This window comes from Barbus barbus (assembly GCF_936440315.1).
Source record: "Barbus barbus genome assembly, chromosome: 1".
Taxonomy (NCBI): Eukaryota; Metazoa; Chordata; class Actinopteri; order Cypriniformes; family Cyprinidae; genus Barbus; species Barbus barbus.
The window spans coordinates 41,044,710-41,066,876 of NC_136729.1; the positions used below are offsets into that span (position 1 = coordinate 41,044,710).

Genomic DNA, 22,167 nt, shown 5'->3' on the forward strand with positions numbered 1-22,167 from the left:
AACTGCATATGAACAATTTCATATGCATTGTTTTATTTTTAAACAACCATTACAAACAGAATATCAATGATCACACACCTAATTATTCGCATTATAATGCGAACATAACTGAAGACATCATTTAGGATTTATACATCCTAAGAAAAACAATAACTAGAACAAGTTGCCGTGCATGTGCAGAGAACTGTTGAGCGCTCACTGTAACACCAGTGGATGAGACGAATCTTTGGACCAAGGATCAATGGCTTCTGATAACATACGCCTTCAATATCACTCCATCATAGCCACCTATACAACAGAAAAACAGAATGGAATTCATACAAATAGAAAAACTACATACAGACATCTTCAGGCAAACATTTACATCTATATATCTATACACACACACAGTATTTGTATGAAATCACATTGTTTTGTAGATCTGCTGACCTCATTGTCGATGCAGCGGAATTGCCAAACCTACTGTGTGTTGTAAAGGAAAGGTCAAAGCATCTGGACTGTAGTTTTCAGCATGATAAGAGGGTTTTACTGTTGTCATCTTATGTCTGTTGATTGAGTACATCCTAAAGAAATGTTTCACTTTAGTAGCCACCTGCAAAACCCCCAAAAATGTCATTTGCACAAAGCATGGCATTACCCTACTGGTCATAAAATAACGGTGGTCAAATATTCGTATTAACTGCTTTTAAAAGTATCAGGCACAATGAGTACTGTAACGTTTAGGGCATGTTTGACATGCGAGGGGGAGAAGGTCTCTTTCCATGAGTGAATCAGCTTGCAAAACATGCTGTACGGGCCACACTTGGAGATCTTCCTGAGTCTGCCAATCACAGACAGCTCTGAGTAGGTCATTCCCACGTCAGCCTGTGGGAGGGAGGCACAGAACTCGAACAAATAAATAAATACAAAAATACATAAATTATAATGAAATAAATACAAAAATTAAACATAAATTGACATTTTGAAACATAAATGTACACAGAAAAAAATTCACAAAATACACAAAAATTTCAGACATCAAACAGGTTCTCATTTCATTCGATTACAAATCCTACAGTGATTTATTGACTGCAATATACATTATATGTATAGAATAATTAATGTATATTTGTTCTTGAATAATTTGAATATGATAAAATTAAATAAATATAAAATATATAATTGAAATAAACAGAGAAATAACACTTATTAAAATGAAAAAGAAATTAAAAGTCACTAATTAAACAGAATTTTAATTGCTATTTGACCACTTTTCCATCCCTACAACTTTTTGAAAGCCTAAAAAAATAGCTGAAGCCACGTAGGCATATAACACACAATAATCCTCTCCAATCTGTCATTCTTTAAAATTTAATTCATATATGTAACATGAGACACATTTGCACCATCCAGTGATTAAAGTGAAGTAAACAGAATGTTTCTTTTTTTATTATTTACAGACATTTAGATTATATGTACCAGAAAACATTGTCTGTACAGAAGATGGTTACCAAATCAGCATATTAGAATGATTTCTGAAGGATCATGTGAAGACTGAAAAATCAGTGTTGCCATCACAGGAATAAATAACATGTTAAAATGTATTCAATTAGAAAACAGTTGTTTTAAATTACAAAATTTTGTAATTACTGTTTTTACTGTATTTTTTTTTATTAAATAAATGCAGCCTTGCAAAGCATGAGAGACTTCTTTGAAAACCTTTTTTTTTTTTTTTTAATCATGCTAAAATCACTGTTTTTCAGGCTGGCCCTGCAAATCAGTTCAAAAAGAATTTTCTCCTATTAATTTTTCAATGTGTGGTCTGCCTCCCCTTAAACTGTCCCTCTTTTAATTTTCACTCAATGTGATTTTTTCAAATTTGTTGGCCAAAACAATCAAGATTATGTAACTACATCAGTTATTTCATCAGCAAATGTGCAACAAAAGGAAGGGTTACACACCTTATGAGGGCAGTGAGCTGGAAGCGTTTTACACAGTACTGCAAAAAGCACTTCAGGCCCATCTTACTAACACCTCCAATGGGATTGATATCAGCACTGGAGCAGTCATACTTTGTGAAGTATCCAGTCAAGCTGCAAAGACAAAGAATGCGTTCTTTTAAGCAACCTTTATTACTATTGAAAGTTGGATACTGAAAGAAAGAACAACATAAAGACACACCTCTCATCCTCGTTTGCTGAACCAAGAACTAAGAGACTACCAGGTTGTCCCTGAGCCCAAAGAGGTAGGCCAAAATCATCCTGATACGAGCCTGTATTGGAGTAAACATACACATGCATCATGCACATACATCAGACCTTTAGATTCAAAAGGATCTGCAGTAACACTTTACAATAAGATCTCATTTGTTGCATTAACTAAATGATCTAACAAAAACAATATACTGTATTTTACAGCATTGATTTACCTTTGTTAATGTTAGTCAATTTTGTTCGTATTAGTTCACAGTGCGTTAACTAATTTTAACATATACAACGTTTGATCCTAATGTATCTAATGTAGTTACTAATGTTAACAAATGAAACCTGCGTTGCCAGATATTCTACAGTATAAAAGTAAAAAAAGCATGCAGGTGTGATATGAGAGGCATGGTATTCCTAATCTGTTGCATAATTCTCACCATATTTCTTCATTAATATGGAGCTTATAATATGACAAAACCATTTGAATTTGAATTGTGTAAATTTGAATTATTGGCAAGTGTCATTTAACAAAACTGAATATTATGTGGTATTTAACATAGTTCTGAATTATATTTTTTTAAACATTTGAAATTTAACTTTTAAATAATTTTTTTTATGGCAGTTTTTTTAATAGACGTATTTTCAGACAGCGGATTTTCTGTTTTGAATTCTTTGACTGCAAATATCCAGTTTTTAAAAATACAGCTTCAAGTTTTCAAGATGAAGAAGAAATTCGGAACTTCAAATTCAATATTTAAAATTCAAAGCGCAGAAATTCAGATCGTACAGAAAGTAGGTCAGAGGTCATCCACAGGTAAGAGTAGATGGTCTCTGAAAAGTCGAACAAAGCATTTACTGTGACCGGGAGGGGATATGTTCGGTTCACTTAGGCTAGTTTTGTCTAGTGATGGGTGGTTCTTGAACGATTCGTTAATTTTGAACGAATCTTTAATGTGACTCGGGAAGAACGAGTCGTCTCGGGGAGTGATTCGTTCAGTCGCGCATACGCAACATCTGCATTGAATGCGTTCACCTGTTTCGAGTCTTCGGGTTTTTCAAGTCGTTCGTTCATCACGTGACAGCCTCATAAGCTAAACCTATGCAGTCAGAGGGGAAAAGACTTAATAATAATAATAACCAACTATTTAGTTTATTACCTTTGTTACCACATTCAGTGTTATGGAAAAGAACCACCACGACAGAAATTCACACATTTATAAACTGTAAGAATTAAAAAGCTACAATTTGAGACCAGAAACGCATCACATAACTGTAAGAGTAAATAATAATAATAACTATGCTCTCGTTTGTAAGGAATTCAAATTAACTAATTTCGCTATCCAATGCTGTCACGTCACGTGACAAAAGAACGAACGACCAATACTTAATTTTGAATTCAGAGATTATTATATTAATTATTACAAATTGTAACATTATTAAATTATTTTAACCATAGGCCTAGGCTACCGGACTGTTGTTATAATGAGAGGGCAGGACGACAGAATCACAAGTGAAGGTAGGTTTAATGATCAACAGTGGTAATGGTATCAGGTAAGTGAATGACAGAATCTGGGGTCGCTGAACGAGCAGGCTGATGATCTAGGTTTTCCTTCTTGCAGGAGAAGAGAGGGATGAGGAAGCTGTGACAGACACACACCGCAGACTTGGGGTTTATCCGGAAACGATCTCGGAACAGATGTCACTGGAGCTGGGTCTGGAGATTGCCTAGGAGCGAGGAGAACAGGTAAGTAATCAACAGGTAAGTTTCTTAGGTAGGTACTGCACTATGACTGAGCGTAGTGAGTTAGTCCTCTTCGTACAAACGAGACTGGACGACTGGTGTTGGGCGGTGTGTGTCTTTATGCTGCGTGGGTAATGAGAAGGGAATGAGTGGCAGGTGTGCGTGATCAGTATTCTGGTGAGGGTGAGCGCTGTGATTGGGTAGCAGAACCTGGCAGATCTGTAACATTACCCCCCTCTCCACGGCCCGCTCCCGAGGGCCGAAAACCCCGACGCCATGGCGGTCTACCTCTTCCCCTAGGGGCAGGGCGATCTGGGTGGTTAGAGTGGAATTCTTCGAGTAGCACTGGGTCCAGCACATCATCCCTGGGGATCCAGGACCTCTCCTCAGGACCATATCCTTCCCAGTCTATGAGGTACTCTAACCTGCCGCCTCGGCGTCGGGAGTTCAAGATCTCCTTGATCTGATAGACCGTTCCATCCTCCAATACCAGCGGGAGAGGGGGTTCTTCCTCGGGACCAGGTTCTGCAGGGGGAGAAACAGGAGGGTGAAACGGTTTTAGCAGTGACACGTGGAAGACGGGGTGAATTCTATACTGTGAGGGGAGCTGGAGCTGGTAAGTGACTGGATTGATTTGTCTGATTATGGGAAAGGGACCAACAAATCTGGGACTGAGTTTCTTGCAGGGTAGACGTAACCTGATGTCCCTAGTTGACAGCCAGACCTTCTGCCCTGGATGATACACGGGAGCCTTGGAGCGGCGGAGGTCGGCTGTCAACTTACGTCTACTCACTGCGCGCTGGAGGTGATGATGCGCGTTGTCCCAGACCCTCTCGCTCTCCCGGAACCAGTGATCCACGGCAGGTAAGTCTGAAGGTTCGCCTGACCAGGGAAACATGGGCGGTTGGAAACCAAGTATGCACTGAAATGGGGTTATACCTGTAGTAGGTTGGCGCAGGGAATTCTGGGCATACTCAGCCCAACCGATGAACTGGTTCCAGGAGTTCTGGTGGCCATGGCAGAAGGTTCGGAGGAACCGGGCTACTTCCTGGATCTTCCTCTCCGTCTGCCCGTTCGTCTGTGGATGGTAACCGGAAGACAGACTGATGGTCACACCCAGGAGCTTGAAGAACGTTCTCCAAACACGGGACACGAACTGTGGGCCTCTGTCTGAGACTATATCTTCCGGGATCCCAAAATATCTGAACACATGATTAAACATTAGTTCTGCAGTTTCCATGGCTGTCGGAAGGGCCTTAAGTGGGAGTAATCGGCAAGCCTTAGAGAACCGGTCTACTATCACCAAGATACAGGTGTTCCCGTCCGATGGTGGTAAGTCCGTGACAAAGTCCACTCCTAGGTGTGACCACGGTCGATTGGGAACGGGCAGAGGAAGTAGCTTACCGGCGGGCAGATGTCGGGGAGATTTGGACATGGCACATTCCTTACATCCCTGGACGAATCTACTCACATCCTTGGCCATGTTGGGCCACCAGAAGCGCTCTCGTAGCAGCGAGAGGGTGTTGTTGGTCCCTGGGTGACCAGTGCCAAGGGAAGAGTGAACTGACTGAATGATCTGTGAGCGTTGGTTTCTGGGAACAAATTGTGTACCTGGGGGGCAGCCCGGCGGAATGTTGGAGGAGACATTGGAGGAGGTAAAGCTAGGGGAGGTCCATTGGATGGGGCAGACAAAAAGAGATTCTGGGAGGACTGATTCTGGAACTTCATCGTATTCTTCATGGGATTCGAATTGTCGGGAAAGAGCGTCTGCCGCTGTATTCTTGGAACCGGGTCTATAGGAAATGGAAAAGTTGAAACGGGTGAAAAACAGAGCCCATCTGGCTTGCCGGGGGTTTAATCTTTTGGCTTCTCTGAGATATTGGAGGTTTTTATGATCGGTGAGGACTAGGAACGGATGTTGGGCTCCCTCCAACCAATGTCTCCACTCCTCCAAAGCGAGCTTGATGGCTAGAAGTTCTCGGTTGCCAACATCATAGTTCCTCTCCGCCGGGCTGAGCTTACGGGAGAAGAAGGCACATGGATGGAGTCGTGGGGGCGTCCCCTGTCTCTGGGACAGTATGGCACCCACTCCTGACGTGGAGGCATCGACTTCGACAACAAACTGTTTCTCTGGGTCTGGATGTACGAGGATGGGAGCTCGGGTGAAAGCATCCTTCAATGCTTGGAATGCCTTGGTAGCGGCTACTGTCCAGGAGAGGGATTTGGGTTTTCCCTTCAACAGGTTGGTTAGGGGACTGGCTATGGAACTGTAATTGTGAATAAACCGGCGATAGAAATTGGCGAAGCCTAGAAAGCGTTGAAGTCTCTTTACCGTGTCAGGAGTGGGCCATTCTCGGATTGCCGTAACCTTCCCCTCGTCCATCTGAATACCACCGTGGCTGATGTTATAGCCGAGGAATTGTACTGAGGGTCGATGGAACAGACACTTCTCCGCCTTAAGGAACAGGTTGAACTTCCTCAGGCGTTGTAGGACCTCCGCAACGTGGCGACGATGTTCGGCCATACTCCGGGAGTAAATCAGAATATCATCAATGTACACTAGTACAAACTTATGGAGAAACTCCCGGAGCACCTCGTGCATGAAATCTTGGAATACGGAGGGGGCGTTGACGAGCCCATAGGGCATAACAAGATATTCATAGTGCCCTGTGGGCGTGACGAAGGCGGTCTTCCATTCGTCCCCCTCACGTATTCTGACAAGATTGTAGGCGCTGCGGAGGTCTAACTTAGTGAACACGGTGGCACCTCGCAGATGTTCCAGAGCAGCTGGGACGAGGGGAAGCGGATATCTGAACTTGACAGTGATTCGGTTCAAGGCTCGGTAATCAATGCAAGGTCTGAGTCCTCCATCCTTCTTGGCGACAAAGAAGAAACTGGAGGAGGACGGAGAGGTGGAAGGGCGAATGTATCCCTGCTTTAAGGCTTCCTCGATGTACTCCTCCATGGCCTTCTGCTCTGGGATGGATAGAGGATATATCTTACCACGAGGCACTGGTTCACCCGGAAGGAGGTCAATGGCGCAATCCCAGGGTCGGTGAGGTGGTAACTGTGCGGCTTTCTGGGGACAGAAGACATCTTTGAATTCATCATAGTCAGAAGGAATTTCGGTGGATAGTTTCTCTGGGGGACTCTCTACGGAGGTGGTAAGTAATTTCAGGATCTCCGCGGCTGGTCTTGTTGGTCTAGGGATATGTGGGAAACACTCGGGAAAGCATGACTCACCCCACTTAAGGATCTCGCCCGTTTTCCATGAAAGGATGGGATTGTGTTGAACTAACCAGGGTCGCCCTAAGATAATGTCCGTAGTAGCATCTTCGAGCACTAATAATCTGATATACTCTACATGGAGTAAACCTAACTTCAGGCATACGGGAGTAGACCATCTGTTCACTAACTTACGGCTTACCGCCTTGCCCGTCACCGATTGGATCTGGTAGTTTCTTGGGGTGATGGAGGTTGTGAGGCCGAGTTGTCTGCAGAGACTGCCCGAAATGAAGTTCCCCGCCGACCCTGAGTCGAGGAGGGCAACGACTGGAACGGAGAAAGTGGTGCCCATAAGAAGGGCCTCAGTGGTTAAAGGCTTGAGATTAGGGATCTCGGAATTCAAGGCACTCACCAAAAGGCGAGTTGGTCTTACTGGGCAGGTGACTCGGAGGTGCCCCTTCTCTCCACAGTACAGGCAGAGTCCTTGGGCATATCGGCGTGTCCTTTCTTGGGAGGAGAGACGAGAATTATCAACATTCATCGGTTCAGGGATGGATTCTGGTGGGTTCGGTATGACAGGGAGATAGGAGCTATGACCCGGGTTGAATTCAGACAGACACGTCTTCATGCGTGTGGCACATCGGATGGAGTGTTGAATTAAGCCCTCCAACCCCAGGGCATCATCAAAGGCGGCTAGTTGTAGACGGAGGTGAGGTGCCAAACCTTGCCGGTAGGCGGTTAACAGGGCTCGCTCGTTCCATCCGCTGGCTGCGGCTAGGGTTCTGAACTGTAGGGAGTAATCTTGGATATCGTTCTTGCCTTGGCGTAACTGATAAAGTTGATCGCAGACAGAGGAATCATAAGCAGGTTTACCGAACACATCTCTGAAGTGTTGGACGAAGGCTTGGGAGGATTGGGTAACACTGCCTCCTTGGGTCCATATGGTGGTAGCCCACTGCAGCGCTTTACCCTGGAGATGCTGGATAATGAACGCAATCTTGGCCTTCTCAGTGGAAAACAAGTGGGGCTGCATCTCAAACGCCAGGTCGCATTGTAGCAGGAAACCATTGCAATCTTCCGCCGAACCAGCGTAGGGCGCTGGTCGGACTGTCGAGTGGTTCGTGGGCAGCGAAGAAGAGATTGCGGAAGTACCTGGGCTGGGAGAGACCGCTGCTGGAGTGAGTGTTTGTTTTAAGATGTCAACCAGGTCCTGGAATGCGTCTGGATTGCTCATGTTGTTGATCGTTGATGTAATGGTCCAGTCTTCTGTTATAATGAGAGGGCAGGACGACAGAATCACAAGTGAAGGTAGGTTTAATGATCAACAGTGGTAATGGTATCAGGTAAGTGAATGACAGAATCTGGGGTCGCTGAACGAGCAGGCTGATGATCTAGGTTTTCCTTCTTGCAGGAGAAGAGAGGGATGAGGAAGCTGTGACAGACACACACCGCAGACTTGGGGTTTATCCGGAAACGATCTCGGAACAGATGTCACTGGAGCTGGGTCTGGAGATTGCCTAGGAGCGAGGAGAACAGGTAAGTAATCAACAGGTAAGTTTCTTAGGTAGGTACTGCACTATGACTGAGCGTAGTGAGTTAGTCCTCTTCGTACAAACGAGACTGGACGACTGGTGTTGGGCGGTGTGTGTCTTTATGCTGCGTGGGTAATGAGAAGGGAATGAGTGGCAGGTGTGCGTGATCAGTATTCTGGTGAGGGTGAGCGCTGTGATTGGGTAGCAGAACCTGGCAGATCTGTAACAACTGTATTGCGCGCAATGTAGACAGCATTCGAATGAAGTTTATCATGAATAAATTACATAAAGTACATAAAATAAAATAGGCCTAGGCCAAAACTTCATTGGCATAAGCGCTTACAGTATTTGCAAAATATGGTAGCATATTAATAATAATTATACAAAACGTTAATTAAGTAAAGCTCTACACGAATTGAAAGGGGAATAAGCATATATAACAATAAATATAAAAATATAACCCTAACCAGTTAATATAATAATATAATATTATTATTAGCCTACAGTTTTATAATAATAACATACAAATATTAAATAAAAGGACACGATCAATTAACAGATTTACAAGACTGTGGGATGGAGAAAAATGTTTTATCCATCTCTGATAATCCCAGGTTGCTATGGTCCTTCGGATGAGACGTTAAATCGAGGTCCTGACTCTCTGTGGTCATTAAAAATCCCAGGATGTCCTTCGAAAAAGAGTAGGGGTGTAACCCCGGCATCCTGGCCAAATTTCCCCATTGGCCTCTGACCATCATGGCCTCCTAATCATCCTCATACACTGATTGGCTTCATCACTCTGTCTCCTCTCCACCAGTAAATGTTAAATGTGTGTGATGTTATGTGGTGGGCGTTCTGGCTCAATATGGCTGCCGTCGCATCATTCAGGTGGATGCTGCACATTGGTGGTGGTTAAGGAGATTCCCCCCCTTCTACGTAAAGCACTTTGAGTACCCAGAAAAGCGCTATATAAATGTAACAAATTATTATTATGGTCACACAGGTTTGATTACACATTAAACTTTTGGCCACGAGAAATGGATGTTGTTCCCTCAACGTCACATCGTGTGGCAACGACATATAATCACGCTCCCACGAGTTAATATGTTGTGGCCAGGACAAAACTAGCCTAAGTGAACCGAACATATCCCCTCCCGGTCACAGTAAATGCTTTGTTCGACTTTTCAGAGACCATCTAGTCTTACCTGTGGATGACCTCTGACCTACTTTCTGTACGATCTGAATTTCTGCTTTTTGAATTTTAAATATTGAATTTGAAGTTCCGAATTTCTTCTTCATCTTGAAAACTTGAAGCTGTATTTTTAAAAACTGGATATTTGCAGTCAAAGAATTCAAAACAGAAAATCCGCTGTCTGAAAATACGTCTATTAAAAAAAAAAACTGCCATAAAAAAAATTCAATTGTGTTAAATTTCAAATGTTCATTATTCAAGTTTAAAAAAAATTTATTCAGAACTATGTTAAATGCCACATAATACTCAGTTTTGTAAATTACACTTGTCAATAATTCAAATTTACACCATTCAAATTCAAATGGTTTTGTCATATTATAAGCTCCATACATTAATGGATCATTTAAATTTTCCTCAAGTAACCGTAGTTCATGTTTCACTGACCAGTAAACGGTCATATACAGACAATTGTTTGGAAATATTTTGGAAAGCAAAAGTTTTTAGTAATCAAAGGGTGTTAGGGGGTCTGCAAAAATGTTGAGTGAAAAACATAAAAGATAATTTAAACAATTCTAAAGTCGGTCAAAGTTAACATGTCAAGATATTAAATGTGCAATGCAACCATTTTTATACATTTGTTTTAAAAAGACAAGTTGGAAATCATAAGACTAATCATGATTATTTTGATGTGTCTAGTTTTTGACTAAGAAATAAAATAAAAATTAAATGAAATAAAAAAATGTAATTAAATTTGTATACAATTTTAAGATACATTTATTTGTTCCTAGTTTTTGCTCACCACTGTCTTGATCACTAGGGGGTTTAGGGCAATAATGCAGATAAGGAACAATTATAATATTTATTGTGAAAAGCACTATTCAAATAAATTGGAATTGAATCAAATTGCCACTGATATTACTAGAAGCGTCATCTTGTGTGAGTTTACATTATCATAGCAGTCAAACTGCTTTTTATTTCTTTGTAAACTTTTGTTTAAGTGGTTAAATTACTTTTAAGAGCACATTATACCACTTTCAAAGCTGTGACATCATAAATGTCTTAAATAGGTTCTAATCAAGCTTTACTTTGCCAATCTAAAGCACAAGCTATTTGCTTGGAAAGAGTTGTGTAATGTTACTATGTTAGTTATGTTTTAAAATAGTGAAGATAGAACCCAAACTCAGCAAATTTGCAAGTCGATTGACGCTTAGGGTGACTAACCGCAATATTATTCTGTGAAAACCGTGGTGGTTGTGTTACAATGCAAGCAAACTGCATATAAAAAAAGACAGAAACTGCTTTCTCAAGCCCGCGCTTTTGTGATGTTATGGGTCATGTAAAAAGCATATAAAACAAATCATCAGCAGCAAGTCATATCAAAATGCCCATCAACAACTACATGTAACAATCTTAGTAATGCACATTCAATGTTATTGCGTAAGGCGGGTTTTTTATTATTATTATTATTATTAGTGATACTGAGACAGAAGTGTTTTTTTTTTCTGAAAATGTTAATTATGTATTCTTTGCAGAAAATATGCAACAAGTCACTAATAAAAAAAAATCATACATTTATTAATAGCATCAGTGTCTATTAAGTACCTGGACGTTCTGCAGTGCCAGGTTCTCTCTGGCACTTCCTCCATTAGCACGAAACTGAGGCCACTTCCCTGTGACCATAGAGAAGATTCCCAGCATGCCTTTTACTGCCATGTCAATATTGATATTTAGGTGATTGCTGAGAGGAGAACAGATAACATTGTCATATAAATTACTTTTTTTAAATAATAATTATATATTAAATAATTACAATCACAGAAATATACTATTACAATTATAATATACTAGTAAAAATTATATTATTCTAATGATTATTATTATTCATGTGATGGAAAAGCTGAATTTTCAGCATCATTACTCCAGTCTTCAGTGTCACATGATCCTTCAGAAATAATTCTAATATGCTGATTTGCAGCTCAATTATCACTTATTATACTTGCTTATTTATAAATTATTATCAATGTTGAAAATAGTTTTTGCTGCTTAATGTTTTGTATGGAAACTTTAATCAATCTTTTTCAGGATTCTTAGATGAAGAGTTCAATAGAACAGCATTTATTTGAAATAGAAATCTTTTGTAATGTTAGAAATGTCTTTACTGTCACTTTTAATACATCCTTGATGAATATAAGTATTAATTTACCTTTTTTGAATGGTAGTGTATCACGGTTTCCCCTAAAATATTAAGCAGCAAAAACTAAAAACTGGAGTAATGGCTGCTGAAAATTCAGCTTTGCCATCACAGAAAATAAATGACATTTTATTAAAATAGAAAAGAGTTATTTTAATTTGTAATAATATTTGACAATATTACTGTTTTACAGTAATTTCAATCAAATAAATGCAGCCTTGGTGAGCACCAGAGGCTTCTTTTTAAAAGAAACATTCAACAATGTACTAGATGCCATGTCATCCACTGACCTGCCGATCTGAGCAGCGAGGTCTTTGGCTCTGATGCGGGTGTCCTCAGAGGAGTTTTCACTAGCCATGTAGCACGTGGTAAAGAGGCGTCCACACAGCTCACGTGGGTCCTCAGGTCTGTAGGACGAATCGCTGACCACCCGCTGCACATCCTCCAGCACCTGAGAATCTGAGAACAATGGGAAACATGTTTAAAGGATAAGCTTTAAATTAGCTGGTTGTGTGTGTGTGTGTGAGTATTTTGGACTTACTGCCCTCTTTGACAGCTTGGCAGATTTGCACACACATGGAGTACACAATACAGGCAGTGGACGAACTATCCACACCACCACTAAGGGGAAGAAGGAAGCCAGCCTAAAAACAACAAAACTCACAAATCACATTAGCTAAAGATGACCTATATCTTTACATTCATGACCATAAGCATAAGCATGCAAATAAAGATATTTGCTAAAAAGACTGGTAAGAAAACAAGCACCAAGTTTTATTAAATTGTATAAATGAATGTAAACATTCATATTTACATGCACAATAGAATAAAATAAAAAAAAACACACCTGCCCACTCCTCCTTAAGTAGTCCCATAACCAACAGGCAGGACCAAGACTGAAAAAACACCCAAAATAAACATGTAATAATTGATTTTATAAATGTGCACAATACACATTTCCCTTCTCACAGTTTCTCCTCTTTATCTCCGAATCTTTATTTCCAAACAGAGATTATACAGCCAGGAGTAAATTAGTGTCAGACGGTAATGTTAAGCCTCTAAACAAAATAGTCTCATTGGATCAGAACACTAATTTGGCATGTTACAGGAAAATTTAAATCACTTGGTTTTAATAATTTTAGTGAATTGGCTGCTCTTTAAGTCATAACTGAGTTTACAGGATGGATGTTAACACAAATAGAGAGTCACACTCGTAATCCAAAGGTTGCGGGTTCGAGTCTCAGGCCGGCAGGGATTGTAGGTGGGGGGAGTGAATGTCCAGCACTCTCTCCACCCTCAATACCACGACTGAGATGCCCTTGAGCAAGGCACCGAACCCCCAACTGCTCCCCGGGCGCTGCAGCATAAATGGCTGCCCACTGCTCTGGGTGTGTGTTCACGGTGTGTGTGTGTTCACTGCTGTGTGTGTGTACTTTGGATGGGATAAATGCAGAGCACGAATTCCGAGTATGGGTCACCATACTTGGCTGTATGTCATGTCACTTTCACTTTAAACAGTCGATCTGTTTGAGGGTGTATTAATGTGCAGCTCCACTAGAGAGCAGCAAAACAAGTCTGTTGATGCAATATGAAAATTAAAAGTCTTCCACAAGTGAAAATTTATTCTACTTCTACTTTGTATTGTTATTTTGTAATTTAGAAACTGTAATTGTCTTTTTTTATTATTGTAAATTATATTATTTGCATAACAATTTGAATGAAAAGCAGAAGTGAAAAAAAATCGAAAATATAGAAATAGAATCTTCAAAATTCTTCTTCTTTTTACATCTATATATTATATGATGTTTTAAAGTGTTGAAAAATCATTAAACGTTCTGTTTGTTTCAAGGAAAACAAACAACAACAACAGATTTTCAATGTTTTCTCTGGCGTTTATACCTCATTATGTGTGTACATTTACTTAAGTATGTAAATGTAATGAGAACTGAAATTTTTACTCACCCTCAGGTTACCAAAAATGAGTTTGATTCTCCATCGGAACAGATTTGGAGAAACTTTGCATTGCATCACTTGTTCACCTATGCAGTGAATGGGTGCCGTCAGAATGAGAGTCCAAACAGCTGATAAAACATCACAATAATCCACAAGTAATCCACACAACTACAGTCTATCAATCAATCAATGTTCTGTGAAGCGAAAAGCTGTGTGTTTGTAATAAACAAATTAAGTTTTTAACTTTAAAAATATTTTGCTTTAGGCTAAAATATGAGTTCTCTATCCATAATATTGCTCTCTCCAAAAAAGAAAGTTGCCTCGTATGTATCAGGAGAGAACATTTTTACAGATCAAGCACCATCTAAAAGTGAAAAGTACAAAACAGTTCTAAACAAATATGTCAGTGGATTTTGATGTCAGGAGATTTGTGTTATCACTGAGTCGATTAAAGTTAAAATACATTAACGGTGGATTTGTTTCTTACAAGCACACAGCTTTTTACTTGACAAGACATTAGCTGATGGACTGGAGTCGTCTGGATTACTTGTGGATTATTATGTTTTTTATCAGCTGTTTGGACTCTCATTCTGACGGCACCCATTCACTGCTGAGGATCCAGTGGTAAGCAAGTGATGCAATGCTACATTTCTCCAAATCTGTTCCAATGAAGAAACAAACTCATCTACATCTTGGATGACCTGAGAGAGAGTAACTTGTTAGCAAATTTTTATTTTTGGGTGAACTTTTCCTTTAAATGGATACATCTAGGCTATATGTAGGTTAATTTTTTTCCCTGTTGAAGTTACCTGATCTCTTCTTCTGGCATGTGGAAAACCCAATCCACAGGCTGATGTGTGGGCAGACACCTGTCATCACAGTCAGACAGAGAGAAGTCTGTTTTGATCCTCTGATAAGGATTGTGCTCATATTCCTGTGCAGTAAGAAACATATTTAAAGCATGTTTTGTCATTTCAAACTCTGATGTCTTTTAAAGTTGCTCACCATATGTGGGTGACACCTCTCTCCTCGATAGCTCCGAACATCTTCCAGATCAAGAGTGGCTGTGAAAACCTCCTGCAAGTCAGAAGAAATCTGACTGATCAAACTGAAATCTTCAGCATGTTAATCACAGTCACTTGGGCGAGTTTCAATATTCAAGTAAGTGTGAATTGGCACATACTACATCCTCGAGTGAGAACTGCGCTCCTCTGGCAACAATATCTCCATTGATGGCAATCATAGCACACCCGTCATAGTACAGGCGGTCTCCATCACAGCCCCTCTGATTGGCAAATAGATAGATCCCGCCACTCTGAAACACGCACAATCACAAAACATCAGTGTAAACAACTATAAAAAATGGTTGCTTACAAAAAGGTTCTATATATAAGACTCAATGTCACCACTATCTTTACAAAGGCCACTTGAAAATGGATTAATTAATATGTACTGTAAAATATGAAATATTTAACTGTTTTCAAAAGAAGTCTCTAAATCTCACCAATCTATCTATTTGATCATAAATGCAGTGATAATAATATTGTAACATGTTATTACTATTTAAACTGTTTTCTATTGTTATATGATTTAAATATTTCAGAAATATTAATATACTTTTATACCTTAGTGGTGGCAGATTTGACCAAGTTCACCCTGTGGTCAGCCTTACGTAGCTCATGGTAGCTTGCAGAGGAATTGGTAAAGATCTCAATACCATCTAAACCCATGTCGACATGTGGACTAAAGAAAGAAGAAAAAGAAAGTTTATGGAACTACGTTCATGTTTTATTTCACCAGATTATAGCATAACATAAAAAAGATGTCTACATGTCCTCTGCAGGACATTAGGAAAGGATTTAAGGATTTTATCATACAATCTTGAAGAGATGAGCATTACCTTCTGGGGTGCCACAGCTCAGCACAAATCTCACTCCCTATGCAGGTGTCCTTGGTGGACAGCACCCCATCTCCAAACGTCACTGTGGTCTATCAATGAGGACAGATGAGATTATTATTTATGGCAAATAATGTGTCCCTACAAATATACATATACATGCAAATTTACAAATATACATGTAGAATAAGAATAATTAAGAACATAATTATTTTTGGTACTTAATTTTTAATAATGGTTATTATTATTATCAATATTGAAAACAGTTTTGCTGCTAAATATTTCTGGATTCTTTGTCTGTCAGGATTCTTTCATGAACAGAAATGAAAAAGAACAACATTTATTTGAAATATAACTTTTTTCTAACATTATAAATGTCTTAGCTGCCATATATATATTAATCTGCAGCAACTGTGGATATATTAAGGTTAAGGCAGTGCTGGAAAATAATGGTGGTCACACATAATATTGACACTTTGGGCCCAATTTGGACATTTTCACTTAGGGGTGTACTCACTTTTGTGGCCAGCGGTTTAGACATTAACCCTCTGGGGCCCGCCGTATCGCCGGCGATACGAACTCGGTTTTTTTACGATAAGTGCAAAAGACACTAAAAGTACTCTGTTGATTTTGGTCACACAAATAAGTGTTATACATCAATCGAAACTGTTAAGTGTCTACTTTTTTTTGAGTACACTCACGATTACAACAAAACTTTGTGGTTTTGGAAAAAAAAAGAAAACCAACAGGATGCGCTCTCTGTCTTCTCCGTCTCCGCGATATGTTTATAGTAACGGGTCACTAAAATGAAGTGTAACTCAGCGAATACTCAACACAGAAACATGAGAGTTATATCTATAGAAAGCCTGAAGTGTCTGCTTTCAAATGAAGTAAGTGTTATCGAAAACAAATGTTCTGTGATAAAGTAATCAGTATGAAACCGACACCATGTTCAGTCTGTCCAGTCTAACTCATTATTTCTAATGAGATCCCGCCCCCTCGTGTTCACATGCAAATAACCACGTGACGCGCGCGCGCGCTTGGAGACGCCCAACAACAAACAGTCACGAGACTCTGTTGCTGCTCGTTTCTGGAAGGAGACGCGCTGAGTAAAGGCTGGATTTACCTCAGAAGAAGTGCAAGACTTCATACAGAAGATCGATCTGAGTAAGTAAATGCTTCTTTTTTGCATTAGTTAGCGTGTTATTGTGACAAACTTGAACGCGTTTAGTTAGGTTTTTCCCAACCGACAACATGATGAATGCTACGCATCTAAGAATGAATATTTGAATATTTAATGTTCACAAATAGATTTAATAGCGTGCTAAACAATAACAATTAGTTTCTCAGATATAAAATATCCTTTTTTATGGTACAAAGTACATGCTTTTGTGGTTCACAGCATACTTGAGTCTAGTGCTGCAGAATCATAACAGCTAACGTTACTATAAAATCATGCATACTAGACTATATGACTACAAAATCATAGTTGTTTTTTCCCAAACTGTAATTCCACACTACAGTGTTTGAATATGATGGACAATTTATTGTATTTAAATTTCTTATGGCAGGATGATGTTTTAATGCTCTATATAAAACAATAAAAGTAATATGAGAGTACATTGTAACATGATGAATGCTACGAGTCTAAGTATGTTTACAACATGTTTATTATTAATAGCCTACTCTGTTCAAAATAGATTATAATAGCATGCTAAACAATAATAGTTTCTCCGATATAAAATATAATTTTTTATAGTACAAAGTGCATCCTTTTGTGGTTCACATCACAGCATACTTGAGTCTAGTGCTGCAGAATCATAACAGCTGCTATAAAATCATGCATACTAGGCTATATGACTACACAATCATAGTTGTTTTTTCCCCAAACTGTTGTTTTCATGCTCTATATAAAACAATAAAAGTAATATGAGAGTACATTGTAACATGATGAATACTACGAGTCTGTTTAGAACATGTTTATTATTAATTGCCTACTCTGTTCAAAATTAGATTTTAATAACATACTAAACAATAATAATTAGTTTCTCAGATAGTAAATGTCTTTTTTTGTGTATGATAGTACAAAGCATGCATGAGTCTATGCTCACAAATGTTTTTTTTTTTGGTTGTTTGTATTTTTTTGGATCAGGTACCTGAACCACAGATGAATCCTGATGACTTTCTTCAAGATGTTTTCCTCTGAGAGCGCCGTACCAACATCAGATGGTCAACTACACTGATATTCTATGGTAAAACAAGATCCTTGGCTACTGATTGTGTTTTTTTCTTCTTGAATCCATGGAAATAAGTAAATATCAGGTATTTGTTTCACTTGTTGAACAGAATCTGTTACAGGAATGACTCAAAGTCTGTTCACATCTCTGTGGTTAGATCAGTGTGCACAATAATGTGTCTTTGACCTTCATTATGTATGTTTTGATTATACTGTGTTGTAAATAAAATACAAATCATTTAAAAAACCCATTTTTTCAGTCTCCTCACACTCTCTGTCTTACCTGCCTCAGTCACAGTCACACTGATGGGCCATTAGCAGCTTTAGGGGAGGGCCCTTTGTCTCTCAGGTGAGAACCACTTAATATTCAAGACCATTTCCACTCCCTCGCATATTGGCTTTAGATCACAAAACATGTCTTTAAAAATTTAAATCAATATATTGTTTTCTGTGAATGAGTAAGCAGAATGATTTTCACATAATTGTGAAGTAAATATTCTAGCCTACAAGACTGATTACTCAAAAGTCTTATTCAGGACGATTTAGTGTGGCTTTTATGGCCTTATTTCAGCTACATTATTTTCCCCAAAACTTACTAACCACGCATAATGTTTTTTTTCTAAGAAATGCAGACATGTACATCCATCTTGGTCACATATTATTGTAGCACAGTTTGTGCTGAATACAAAAAAAATTACATGTTGGTCAATAGTATGATTTAAGAAGCTGAAATAAGCACAAATATCAGGGCATGTCAACACATCTCAAGGGCCCCAAAATGACCTCAGACCCCAGAGGGTTAATGGCTGTGTGTTGAGTTATTTTGAGGGGACAGCAAATTTACACTGTTATACAAGCTGTACACTCACTACTTAACATTGTAGCAAAGTGTCATTTCTTCAGTGTTGTCACATGAAAAGATATAATAACATATTTACAAAAATATGAGGGGTGTACTCACTTCTGTGAGATACTGTATATATAAACTCACCAGCCACTTTATTAGGTACACCTGTTCAAATGCTTGGTAACACAAATTGCTAATCAGCCAATCACATGGCAGCAACTCAATGCATTTAGGCATCTAGATGTGGTGAAGATGACTTGCTGAAGTTCAAACCGAGCATCAGAATGGGGAAGAAAGGGGATTTAAGTGACTTTGAATGTGGAATGGTTGTTGGTGCCAGACAGGCTGGTCTGAGTATTTAAAAAACTGCTGATCGACTGGGATTTTCACGCACAACCATCTCTAGGGTTTACAGAGAATGGTCCGAAAAAGAGAAAATATCCAGTGAGCGGCAGTTGTGTGGATGAAAATGCCTTGTTGATGTCAGAGGTCAGAGGAGAATGGGCAGACTGGTTCGAGATGATAGAAAGGCAACAGTAACTCAAATAACCAGTCGTTACAACCAAGGTATGCAGAATACCATCTCTGAACGCACAACACGTCGAACCCTGAAGCAGATGGGCTACAGCAGCAGAAGACCACACCGGGTGCCGCTCCTGTCAGCTAAGAACAGGAAACGGAGGCTACAATTCGCACAGACTCACCAAAATTGGACAATAGAAGATTGGAAAAACATAGCCTGGTCTGATGAGTCTCGATTTCTGCTGCGACATTCAGAGGGTAGGGTCAGAATTTGGCGTAAAGAACATGAAAGCATGGATCCATCCTGCCTTGTCTCAACGGTTCAGGCTGGTGTTGGTGGTGTAATGGTGTGGGGGATATTTTCTTGGCACACTTTGGGCCCCTTAGTACCAATTGAGCATCATTTAAACGCCACAGCCTACCTGAGTATTGTTGCTGACCATGTCCATCCCTTTATGACTACAAGAGCTGATAAAAAAAATGTAAAAACTGTAATTTGAATGCAATGTAAGTTGCTTTGGATAAAAGCGTCTGCTAAATGCATAAATGTAAAATGTAAATGTACAGTGTACCCATCTTCTGATGGCTACTTCCAGCAGGATAATGCACCATGTCACAAAGCTCAAATCATCTCAGACTGGTTTCTTGAACATGACAATGAGTTCACTTTACTCAAATGGCCTCCACAGTTACCAGATCTCAATCCAATAGAGCACCTTTGGGATGTGGTGGAACGGGAGATTTGCATCATGGATGTGCAGCAGACAAATCTGCAGCAACTGCGTGATGCTATCATGTCAATATGGCCCAAAATCTCTGAGGAATGTTTCCAACACCTTGTTGAATCTATGCCACGAAGAATTAAGGCAGTTCTGAAGGCAAAAGGGGGTCCAACCCAGTACTAGCAAGGTCTACCTATTATAAAGTGGCCAGTGAGTGTATATATATATACAGTATATATAGTTTTTGATCTGGTTCTAAAGCACCAGCTCAGCAAATTAATAATACGAACCATTATTAATAATTATATACCTTAAGGAAAGGAAAAGGAAAGGGAAGTGGTATGTGGCCAAGTATGGTGACCCATACTCGGAATTTGTGCTCTGCATTTAACCCATCCAAGTGTACACAGTTGTGAACACACACCCGGAGCAGTGGGCAGCCATTGCTGCGGCGGCCAGGGAGCAGTTAGGGGTTCGGTGCCTTGCTCAAGGGTCTGTCACGTATCCTGTGGGTGTGCCCTGGTTGGCCACCAGATGTCACTGTCGTGTCTGAGCACATGGGTTTGTGTTGTGATTGTTCCATGTGTTCCCCCGGTTGATTGTTTGACCCCGCCCTCCTTGTTATTCCCTATTGTCTCAGCGTGTACACCTGGTGCCTCCTCGTTTGTCTCCTTTAAATGATCCTGGTGTTTGCAGTCCTGTTCGGCCACGTTGTCATATGTTCTTGGTGCAGTAAGTCATGTCTGTTTTCTAGTCCTCGTTTTTGCATTGCTCTGTCAGTCTGTTTTTCCCCTCGGGGTAATTTATGTTTCTGTTTTGTTTCTTTTTATTATTAAAACTTCACCATTCCCCTGCACTTGAGTTCTCGCCTCATTCTCTGCACGTATCATGACAGAACGTGGCCGACATCAGAGAACTCAGCGGGGAATGGATTCTTCCCATCCTCCAGCCCCTAACGTGAGGAACCCCACTTTTTTACGGATCCTCCAGGTCAGGACGCTGCACTCTCTCCGTCAGAGGGGCACTGACGTCAGGATGTTTGCCTGGATGTTTTGTGAGGCAGCAGAGGGTTTGGGATACAACGAGGTGGCTCTCAAGGACTTCTTTAACCTTGCCCTTGATGAGCCCCTCGATGAGGAGTGGATGAGGGAGCTAGACCACTTGACTTTTGGGGAATTGGTGGAGTTTTTGACGCTTCTCCAAGCGGCGGTGCCCGCTCACAGCGCTCCCGAGGCGGCGGTGCCCGCTCACAGCGCTCCCGAGGCGGCGGGGCCCGCTCACAGCGCTCCCGAGGCGGCGGGGCCCGCTCACAGCGCTCCCGAGGCGGCGGGGCCCGCTCACAGCGCTCCCGAGGCGGCGGGGCCCGCTCACAGCGCTCCCGAGGCGGCGGGGCCCGCTCACAGCGCTCCCGAGGCGGCCGTGCCCGCTCACAGCGCTCCCGAGGCGGCGGTGCCCGCTCACAGCGCTCCCGAGGCGGCGGTGCCCGCTCACAGCGCTCCCGAGGCGGCGGTGCCCGCTCACAGCGCTCCCGAGGCGGCGGTGCCCGCTCACAGCGCTCCCGAGGCGGCGGTGCCCGCTCACAGCGCTCCCGAGGCGGCGGTGCCCGCTCACAGCGCTCCCGAGGCGGCGGCGGTGCCCGCTCACAGCGCTCCCGAGGCGGCGGCCGAGGATGCCGCAGCGGCGCCCCGCTCCCGGAGACGGAGGAAGAGGCGGAGGAAGGCCTTCTCCGTCCCACAAGGCCAGGAGGCTACCCAGGAGCTCACTGCTGGCCAGGAGGTCGTGCCAGAGCCACCCAAGCGCCTCGCCCTGCCGGCGCCACCCAAGCGCCTCGCCCTGCCGGCGCCACCCAAGCGCCTCGCCCTGCCGGCGCCACCCAAGCGCCTCGCCCTGCCGGCGCCACCCAAGCGCCTCGCCCTGCCGGCGCCA

The 22,167-nt window shown here is 41.3% G+C and overlaps 1 pseudogene across 1 annotated transcript in view; it reads right to left on the reverse strand.

Moving 5' to 3' along the window:
- Window positions 1-22,167, reverse strand: part of LOC306870357 (glutamine-dependent NAD(+) synthetase-like) — a 25,979-nt pseudogene continuing 3,812 nt past the window's right edge. The window contains exons 6-17 of the transcript XR_013785781.1: window positions 15,918-16,006; window positions 15,643-15,760; window positions 15,201-15,332; window positions 15,023-15,094; window positions 14,827-14,951; window positions 12,912-12,960; window positions 12,606-12,708; window positions 12,355-12,523; window positions 11,476-11,611; window positions 2,161-2,251; window positions 1,941-2,072; window positions 1-864 (exon numbers count right to left, since the gene is read on the reverse strand). The product of XR_013785781.1 is annotated as a glutamine-dependent NAD(+) synthetase-like (transcript). The remainder of the gene's footprint in view (window positions 865-1,940; window positions 2,073-2,160; window positions 2,252-11,475; window positions 11,612-12,354; window positions 12,524-12,605; window positions 12,709-12,911; window positions 12,961-14,826; window positions 14,952-15,022; window positions 15,095-15,200; window positions 15,333-15,642; window positions 15,761-15,917; window positions 16,007-22,167) is intronic.